We start from the raw sequence: 11051 nt of genomic DNA on the forward strand, positions 1-11051 counted from the left end.
TAATAGGAGGCCTGATTCTGGAGAGCAGAATGTGTACTGCATTGCTGGGGCTTATTTGGTGTTGGATTATGCTCTCCTGAGTGACAGAAATAGAGTTTTAGTAGCTGTCACCACAGAAGATGTTATCGTTGTGAACAGCACGATATTCCCACCTTTCAATAAAGAACAGCAAAATTCAGAATCCTTTATGTCACCACAATTATAAAACTTCTGTTCATATTGCTCGAATTTAATTTTAGAATCGCTTGCTCATTAGGATTTTGTTGTTCATTCACGTTTTTCTTATTCCTTTCTAGGCATTTATCCTGAAGTATATTTAAGGTAATCTTTTCATTTTATTTTCCTTAAACTTACTGTGTGAATCTCTGGTGCATTATTTGAGACATTACGTGGTCGCTTATGGTAGCCACAGTCTCTGGGGGAAAATTGTCTAAGACACTAAGGTGTGATGTTAAACTACCAAGGTATCACAGCCAGACGTGTAAGGTCAACATTTCACTAAAGGAAACCCTTGTTTCACTGCAAGTCTTCTACGACCACTGCTAGATCTGTCTCATTCTTTTCTACGGACTAAAATCTGAGATCTGAAAATACATGTGCTGTGCTTACAGCCCAAATAATAATCATAATAATAAAAGCTTTTGCTTGCACGTGCAGACAGGGTAATTTTTAAAGTTCTGGTTGATCTATACTGATGACTGGATGTTAAAGATTATCCTGAGATCTGTAGGCTCCATGCAAATATTATGATTATTAACTCCTCTGGAGACGCACATAATGAATTATATCAAACTGTTAATATGCATGAAGAGACAACCTATGCAAAAACCCCAGATCCATCAATTATTAATATCCCCTTGAAAAATAACTGCTGTATCGCTTCTGGTAGACAGCAGAGGGGAAAAAAAAACCCTCAAATAAACAAAACTCTTGGAGACTGAATCACACTGACTGAGATAGAACAAAACGCTCATTAACTGACACAACCAAGCCTTCTCACTCAATGAGGTATAAGTCTGAAACTGTGGATATCCAACCTAGAAAACCTTACATGAACTTGCATTTTCATATAGCGTGTGATCCGTAAGCTTTGACAACTGCAGCACTTCGTCATTCAAAATCTGACGTGTTCGTAATCGCTATTGGGATGTGAAATTCCTATGTCAGTAAAGCAGTATTGAAGAAAGAGAGGCAGAACAAATGTTTGAGAACCTCTTGAACAACGCAACTTTCTGCAATGATGGGGCCTGTCCTGGAGCATTGTCACACGTTTTTAGGAGATAGAGAACCAGCTAAAAACCCCAACCAAAGGAAAAAAAAAAAACCAAAACAACCAGATGAAAATGAAGAGGCAGAGAATTTAAAAAACTGAAACCATGATGGTTAATACTGCAATATGACAGTTTGATCTCAGAATATTTTACAAACAAGTTGCACCAAAGTAGTTTGAATGAATTGCTCATCATGTTCTGTACGGTACCAATTGACCAACCCTATGACATCTACTATGTCAGAAGGCTAAAATGAACACTTCACATTTACTTTTAGGAAAATACTTTTAATAATCAGGAATAATTCAGTAAAACTTACTTCAAAGTCAAGGTCCGAATAACGTGATTTTCTTCTCTATTAAGCAGTAAAAAAGAAAGAAAAAAGAGGTTGTATTAACAAGGGGACTATTCACCAAATCATATTAATGAGTGTAAATAACAGTTTTGTTTTCCTATCAGGTATATATTAGGTATTCTGTAACAGATTGTAGATTTTATCTTGGCAATTTAAGCTTAATGCATGACTTTGCATGCAGCTTATTAGACTAGGATCATATTCTCTTCTCTGAAATCAACCAGACTGCATTTCACCGGGATGCATAATGTGCATCTTATTTGCATGCAATTGAACCTGTTGGTGAACAAAATATATCTACTTCTAGACTCTCTGCGGTATTTGCAAAGTATAATCATATTTGTACTTTTTACACAGCTATCTAAATGCACCTACGATTTAGATTTTTATAGGTATACAGAAATTGATTTTTTTCCTACATCAGGCTTACATTGGTACAACTCCATTGATTTTAATGGAATAAATGATAGCAAAATCAAGCTGAAGCCATCTACACTTTCCATAGCTTCAGCTTGTTTGTTTGCAATGACAATCTGGATGGAGAAAGCAATGATTTTGTTTTACACTTCTTATGACAAATCTGATTCAAAGCATCTGATATCAAGCAAGAATGATTTACCAGCGAAGGCATCGCTTGCATACAGTGCAACAGAATATGACTGCTTCGACATATCACGAATAATTTAGCACAGAATTTTTTACTCATTCTAAACAAAACCAATCGTAAAGCAAAATTATATCATCAGAAAGAAACAGAAATATTCTAAGGAAGAGATAAACATATCTTTTTTTCTCTTAAGGCTGGGAATTGAATGGCTTGCAGTAGAGTGAAGAGATGTAGAAAGGAGCGGCTAGGTTGGAAGAGCTGGAAAAGAGTGCAAAGGACATGCGAATGGAAAGAAAAGACACTTTCCCCTTCAGGAAGGTGAGTGAAAGGCAGGAAAAAGTACCCCCCAAAAAAGAAAAAAGGCTTGCTGCTACAAGTTAACCCTAATTTTTGTGGTAGAATAGGATGGCTTTAAGTCATAGTGAACCTTTTCTATTTCCACCTAATTTCTGCAGTGAGATACAAATCAAAGCCATGAAGTCAAGATGAATAATGTTACTGACTTCATCAGACTTTGACTTTACTTGGTTTCACAAGCAAGCAGGTTTTAGCGAGCTGTTCTGTTTCCTTGCGATTGAAAGAAATAATATTACAGGTTTTTTAGTTGCAGAAAGCAGAAAATGTTTGGTCTCTAAGCCTTTGGTAGTGCCACTTTGTGACATGATGTCTGGTTCTGTAGCAAAATTTTGATGCTCCAATCCACAATAAGATGAAGAATATCACTGTAGCGCTCTGATTCCTAAAGAGTTGAGAGGCAGTATAAAAACCCAGTCTATAATACGATTAAAACCATCATCACCACCAAGCTTTGGAGAAGTTCTCTTTAGCCATCAAGGTTTGATTTCACCTAGCACACTTTGAAGAGAGTATTTAAAAATAATCTAAACAATTCTGCAAAAATAAATACCACGAAAGCATGGGAAAAAACCAAAAGTCTTGGAGGTAAGAAAAATACGAGGACATTATGCCCAAATTCTTAAAGCAGTGACGTTCCTATGTCTCACTCAAGAAAGCCATGGTACCAGTGCTCCTTTGACATAGGCCTTCATCATTCCCCAGTAAATCAGCACCTGAAAAAATCTATGTACTTCTAATGAGGAAGGATCTATTTTTAAGGTGCAATTAGAGCACATCTACCACTGGAAGGCTCGGTGGTTACAAAGGAAGAAACATGTACAGCAGATAATGAGGTGAAGTTTACAGGAGTAGCTTTGAAAAATGCCCGAAAAAGCTATTTTGAAGCTACAGTTCAGTAATAAACCTGGTATCATTGAGCCATCTGACTAAGAACCCTATGTAAAAAAATGGAAAATTTAGGAAGAAAAGTGCTAGGTACTGTGATTTATAAAATTGGAGCTTTTGTATTTTGCCTTAAGTCTGCTTGATCCCAGTGAAAATATTCCTGGCATAGCTGGATCGTTAAGGTTTGCAGCCAGACAGTTCTATGACTGTTCATATGGTAAAAAGACATACCCAACAGACTAAAACACATTTAACTCTGCTATTGTCAGACAGAGGTAACTATTGCCATTTTGCTGTAACATAGCACCAGACAGGCCATACCACAGGTATATCTCAGTGAGAATTTTTCTAGGGCTCAACAAGAATCTGTCACAAACACATTTATTTTAAACTTCTGTAGTAAAGAACATCTGCTCTGTCTCTTGCTCCACTTTTTTTCCAGGGCTGCATATGGTAAAATACAGCACAAATGCTGTCAAAGCCTATTCTCCTAAGACATAAAAGGTGTGTAACTGTCACAGTCCTGAACAGCAGCAGCCAAGTTCTGTGACTTTCGGAAAATCGATGCTGGTTATGAATGTGGCCTTGCACCACTGAAAGGGATTTGCAATATTGTCACTGACACCACCAGGTACACGATCAGGTCCTCCTGGCTACTGCATCATTGCCTTCAAATGACTGCAGTGTTATTTTTGGAGAGAGGGAACATAGTCAGAAGCATGAAGTCATTGGGAATCTTATGAGGATGGAACAGTTTCCCTCCAGTCCCAACTGGAAGGTGTTATTTAATGAAATTCTCCTAGTTTCTGTATGATATACAACAAGCTTAAATCATGCAAATCATTGGATCATAGAGTGGTTTGGGTTGGAAGAGACTCTAAAGCCCCCCCAGTCCAACCCCTGCCATGGGCAGAGACACCTCCACCAGCCCAGGCTGCTCCAAGCCCCGGCCAACCTGGCCTTGAACACTGCCAGGGAGGGGGCACCCACAGCTTCCCTGGGCAACCTGGGCCAGGGCCTCACCACCCTCACAGTCAAGAATTTCCTCCTAATATCCAGTCTAAATCTGCCCTTTTCCAGTTTAAAACCATTCCCCCTCGTTCTATCACTACCTGTCCTTGTAAAAAGTCCCTCCCCAGTTTTCCCGCAGGACCCCTTCAGGAACTGGAAGGCTGCAATAAGGTCCCCCTGGAGCCTTCTCTTCTCCAGGCTGAACAGCCCCAACTCTCTCAGTTGGTCCTCGCAGGGGAGGTGCTCCAGCCCCTGAGCATCCTTGTGGCCTCCTCTGGACTCGCTCCAACAGCCTCATGGTGCTTTTGTGTTGGGTACCTCAGAGCTGCACGCAGTACTCCAGATGGGTTCTATATAAACTTATTTTTTCTTATATAAAGTTTATTTCTTACGTCTTTTTTGGCTGATGGAAGTCGGGTTTTCCACGCTAACCTAAATGCTTTCAGGAATCAACCATCTGGCTCATTCTACAATTTAACAGAAACCAATAGCTGAGTGGAGTAAGGGGGGGGGGGGGGGAAATCTCTAGTATTACATGAGCTGCTGAACTGCTCACACCAGTATGTTCCTTTTCAAAAAGTTCTTCCTTTTACCTGCCTGCAAAACTGACAATGATTTTACCCAACATAAAAGGTAGAAACTGGTGTTTTTTTCAAGGATCAGTTGCAGATCCACGGGAGTATTAATGTTAATGCAGAATATAAATAACAACTGCAAAGGATAATGTCCATGGTTTGTCTCATTTAGGATTTTGTATTTGACCAGATTCTGGAGTGATGCTTCAGAAATGATACAGAGAAGGGCAAGTATAAAGTGACTTTTCTGCTACAATACCCTCCCTAGTTCTTCAGTAGTTTAGGAATTTCCTTGGGAGGAGCTTAACGTCACTTTTCTACATTATTCCATTAGTGTAATCATGTTTTATAATGATTCCCTATTTTGACATCCAAAATGTACTGGAGTAGTGAATTCCACAATTGAAATATGCATAACACGACAAAGAAAATCAGCTGTTTATCCCCTTGCCATTTCATTTGATGCTTCTTTCATTTTGTACTGTAGGAAACATTGGTAAACGGTTCCCTATTCACTACTCAGTCATCTGCTCTCCAAGGTGAACAGCTCTAAGGGCTACAGACCTACAGGGGTAAATAATAAAGGGACTGCATAAAAAGCTGAAAACACATGCAGTTGTTCAGTGGCAGGGAGTTAGCTGGTATAATTCTGAAAAAAAGGGGGGGAAAGATAAAAAACAGAGGTATGGGTAAGTAGTGAACTGCAACCCATGCACAATTACAAATGCTACAGAAAAAAAGGGTAGGAATAGCCCTTTCGGAAGAACTCCAGTGAGACGGATGGAAGCCAAATCACGCCTGTAAAATGAGGAAATTTCAGCAGAGAGAAGGAAAAAGTACTTTTAAGGAGTGAATAATCCTGGATCAAGGGGAAAGGATAAAGGAGTGGTGCAGCCTGTTCGAACATTGGCTGTGGAAGAGACAAACAGACGCTCGTTCAGAAGCCTCAGAAGGATTTAAACACCGATAAACAAAGCTGGTGTGAGAAAAGTCTGAAAAGCTGTAATTCAGAAAAAAATAGAGGGGAAAAAAAAAGAGGAAATTTCAGGCGTGCTGTTGAGAATAGAGAAGGTTTGTGCGAAAACTATGCGATAATCTGCTAAGGGAAAGACTGGAAGCGCTTCGCTCTCGTCTCGAAAGTGAAGTTCGACTATGTGTTAGAGAAATATATTGTAGAAATTGTCCGTGCATTGATAGAAGAGATGACCTGACAAGATTTTTTCCATCTCCGATCTCTACAGCTCTTTGATCTTAGTTGATAAAATCCATTTCACGGAATAAAAAAATAACTCCCCCCTGCATGCCAGGACCGAAGTGAAACTCTGTGAAAAGCGGTCTGCAGTAGTAATTCATTTTAAATCAATTTTACTTTGTGCTAATCGTGTACAGCTTCTCTGTGTAATTCCAGAGCAACTTTAAACTCTCTAAAAATAGAATCCTGAAGAATAATTTCCATACAGCAGCGTGCACTAATCCGCTGGCACCAGGAAAGAGCTGCTGGCACTAAATGACTAATAAAAATCCCTCTCTGTCTCTGCAAAACGGCAAATGCCTGCCTGGTTTTCTCCTTATTCCAGTCTGCATTACGCCACTACCTGATTAATTACAGGAGATCCTCCTGAAGATATATTGCGTTGTGCCAAGTGTAATTGAAACCAGAGACACCACATTAGAGCGAGGGCTATAACCATGCCGCCATTAATATAAAGCCTTATTATCAGCAGTTTATAATTCACTCTGAGATTAGATTTGACATACAAGATCTTAGCCTGGGGAGGATTTTTTCCCAGAACAAAATTATCAGAAAATCTTTTTTTGGCCCTCAGAGATGTGAAAGTGGAATGCGGACAGACAGTTTGTATTTGAAATGACTTTTGTGTGTGTGTATACTGAAAAAAACCCTCCGTTTCTGAAGGGAAGATGATGCTGGTTATTAGTTCATAACATGAGTAGACACAAAGCAAGTAAATCTTCTTGAAAAAGTGACTCAGCTCTTCCATGGAAGTCCTTTCAAATCGTTAAAACCTGCTAGCAAATTCAGCACATCAACACACGGCACAAACACAACTTCGGAGATCTGAGTTTCAAAATATTCTGGCATATTATTCTGCTTTGCTGCTCCCTTTTTAATAGAGCCACTTGCATATGTATTTACTCAGTCAACCAAAACGTCTCGTTTTGTGCTTCTGAAGGTTTTTAGGGGGAAACGTGGCATTTCTTAAAGAGACAAGCAATTGAAAACACGTTTCTTAAGGACCATATGTAGTGAAGATAGCTGCTTATAAGATAAGGTCTGAAATATATGCTACACCTCATAATACTGCCTAAAATTTTCCTACATCTTAGTTTAGTGGAATCAGCTCTGCCTGGTTCTATGGTAACCTGAAAATAAACTGCATCAGTTTCTGAAGTCAGAAAAACCTGAGCCAGACTCGCTCAAGCAAAAGGAGGAGAGGGTTGGGGTAGGACTGGGCTTTATTTCACCGAGGGGCACAAAATTGGCAGGAACTGTCTCCACAGCTTATTGACGAATGAAATGAAGAACGGGAGGGAGAGAAAGCTGAGACACAGAATGCCTGGAAATAAATGCAGTGTGGAAACATGATAAAGAGGAAACTCCTGTGGTGCTCGTCTCTCTATTTTTGTTCTCTCTCCCCTTTTTTTCCTCCTTCTCATGTAATAAATCAAAATGACTTCACACCATTTTCCTTTTGTTCTGTCTGATGCGCTGGTACTTTATTGACCAGATTGACGGGTTTTACTGCGTATTTCTTCTCTATTTCTTCTTTCCTGTTCTTTTTCTTTTATTTTAGATCTTGTTCCTTCCCCAACGCTTTTATTTCATTCTTCCTAATACTTTCATTTTTAGCTGCTTCTCAATTTCTGCACTATTTTTCCCCTTTTTTGGCATGTCTGTCTTTCTTTTCTCTCCTCTTGATCTATACCTTTCCTTTTCTTTTCCTTTGCACTTCCCTATCTTTAATGTAACCCTTTATTTTCTCAGCTGTATCAGTATTTTCTCCCTTAAGACCCCTTCAACGATTTGGCCAAGGACCTCTGGAATTGGCTGTCTTTGAATGTATTAAGAGCTCTCATGAACGAATACACGAGGATCGTTTAGGTAACGCAATCAACTTCCCAACAAAGGGCTTCACCTTTTATTTCACATAAAGATCTCATAGCAGAAACCGAGACAGAAAAATTAAGAGGATATTAGACTAGAAGGAGAATGCCAATCCTTTATATGGCAAACCATTTGGGAAGTCCTTTATAAAGCTTTTAATAAATATTTCTATTGCCTGTCTTTGCACGTCCTTCCTCTTATAACGAAGTCTTTGTCTCTGTTCAGCTCTCTTCCATGCCTGCTCACACTGCACTGCCCATACTCCACTTGAAAGGACCCGTCACTCTTCTGCCACAAAGGTACCGACGCAAGGCCCCTCGCACAGCTGGGCACCAGGTATCTGCTCCCTCTTGCATGTCTTTTGCACAACAAAAAGAAAAGCAGCACTTATCCTGGAGAGATGTTGCACAGATCAGCTTCTTCCTCCTCATTTAAACCTCCTAACCTCTCCCTGCACACAAGTGGCTGGGAATGCACCGCTTCACTTCCAAGTGACTCTAATGAGCACGCCACCCCGAGTGTACATTTTCAAAACAAAAAACTGTTCCAAAAGAGGGCAATGAGAGCGCTTCCTTCATTAAAATCACAACACTCTGAACTGAAGGAGCACACTCCAAGCCACTTTGATGCCAAGGTAGCAAAGCCAGCTTCAATCCGTGCATATAAGGGATGTGCAGGAGATTAGCCAGATGTTCAATTGCTCCTCCTAAGAAACTCCATGATGCACTAATATGCCTGTAATTGCATGAGTACTGTTGGGTACATACCAAATAAAATACAAAAAATACTGATTTGCGCATTGGAAATCTGCATTTCTACTTACCTGGGCAATACTTGTATGTAAATATTATGGCATTCTCAGACTAACTTTGGAAAACTGAAATTCTTCCAAAGATAACATAAAACATTTGATTGCTCCCACCTAAGCATTTTCTTGAAGAAAAAAAAAAAAAGAAGTAGATATAAAGACTAGAAGAAAGTTTTAGAGTAAGGTTTGTAACGCACTGTAGGATTCAACTGACTAAATTTAGGACATCACCATTTTTGATGTTTATGCCTGAACTGCTCATTCTGGCTGCCTCTATGGCACCTGGAAGGAGACACCTGCACTGGTGGCGTGTGATTGCTTCATCCTGGGGCAGATGTCTAAAAATGCCTATTTCTCTCCACCGGCTCTACAGGAGAGCCAGATGTGAAAAGCTCTTTTTCCGTATCAGAAGGGGAATGCCTGCACTTAGCTATATCTAATGGTAGGGCTGATGGATCCTCCCTGCAGAGTTAAAAGTCAGGGCGTACGTTCGTGTGCTGATACTAAAGCTGTGTTCCAAAACAGCCATCTCCAATGATCACAAGAATACAGAGTCTAAATAAAAGAGAACAGGAAAAAGACTCGACATTTCAGCCTTCGCTTTTAATAACTTTGGTTTTTCGGCTATGCGTTTATCTCGAGATATACTTTAAACTTATTTGAATAGACACATGTTGTTCTAAGGGCTGATCACCCTTGGAATGCGCGAAACACAGGAAAGAATTGATTTATTGAACTTAGGAAGGTAAAGATGCTACCGAAAAGCTAAATTTTCCAAATGTATTGAAGTCTTTGAGGGATAATGCATACATTTATGCAAACTGATTCCTTAATATTCAATCGTCTATGGTCTCACTAGTAAGATGGAAATGAAATTTTAAAGAAATAATGCTATTTTACAATGTGATAAAAACTTGGGGTTTCTATTTTCCAAAGTGTGTTTTAATTCTGCTGGTTCAGTTTTATGGCCACAAACACCAGCACCTACCATAAACTGACTGGACAAATAAGAACTACTGTATGTATGTTGACATACTGGTTTTCACTGGGTGCCCAGTTGCAAACAGTTATGCCTGCAGTATTTCTGTGGCTTGGGGTGTTTGCGGGTTCATAATTACACTCCTGAAATTAGGAGCTGGGTTGGATCTTGGCTGAAAATACCTCACACAACACATTCTATTTACACACTGCATACATAGAAACACAGTCACATTCTCTGACTGTATCTGTTTATCTGGATCAGCTTGAGACCCTGATTTTCTTCTATGTACCATTCTTTTATGTTCCTATCTCAATTCATTGCAGCACCTCCTTATCAAAAGACGAAGTGACGCTACAGAATCAAGTAGTGTTGAGCATCACAAAAGAAGACACAAAAGCCAAAGCAGTCCTTTTCAGTTCTGATCTTCCCTAATATCTGTTTTCTTTCCTAATACATGGAATTATGCTGGCTTTGGTTAGGTTTATAATATAACTGCCTACACCTTTCTGGACCAAAATACAGCTTTCTACACCTAATATGTTTGCCAGGTTAGAAGAGCCTACGTATTTACTACCATATGTTATTATATTTTACTACACTTTCCACTACATACTTAGTAGTCTTTTTGAGTATAAAAATGATATTCAGATTTGGTGTCTATATCCCACCTTAGAGGTAAGCCTAAAATACGATACAAATACAGTTAAACATATTAACTCTAAAGGAGCAGTACATTATATTTGTAGATTTTCAGGCACACTTTCCAAAGTGGCCTCAGGAACTGGAATTCTGTGTAAGATGAAGTAATTATTGTCCCAATTTTTACCGTTTAAGTAAGGTCTCCTGCTTCTGGCGTTGCATTAAACTGAAGAACAGTGCGCCACCTAAGATCTATTAAGTAATATATGTGAGCTGAGGGCAGGAACCTCTTTAATGATGCAAATCTGCTCAGAAAGACCCTGTCTGAGCACTGAGTAGGCAAGCAGGTACTCTTATCTTTTGGAAATAATTTTGAAAATTTGTCCCATGCTTATACATATTCACTTTAAGCACAAACAAGAAGTGGGTACAGTTTG

Source organism: Mesitornis unicolor, unplaced genomic scaffold (assembly GCF_000695765.1).
Source record: "Mesitornis unicolor isolate BGI_N332 unplaced genomic scaffold, ASM69576v1 scaffold5603, whole genome shotgun sequence".
NCBI classification, from domain to species: domain Eukaryota; kingdom Metazoa; phylum Chordata; class Aves; order Mesitornithiformes; family Mesitornithidae; genus Mesitornis; species Mesitornis unicolor.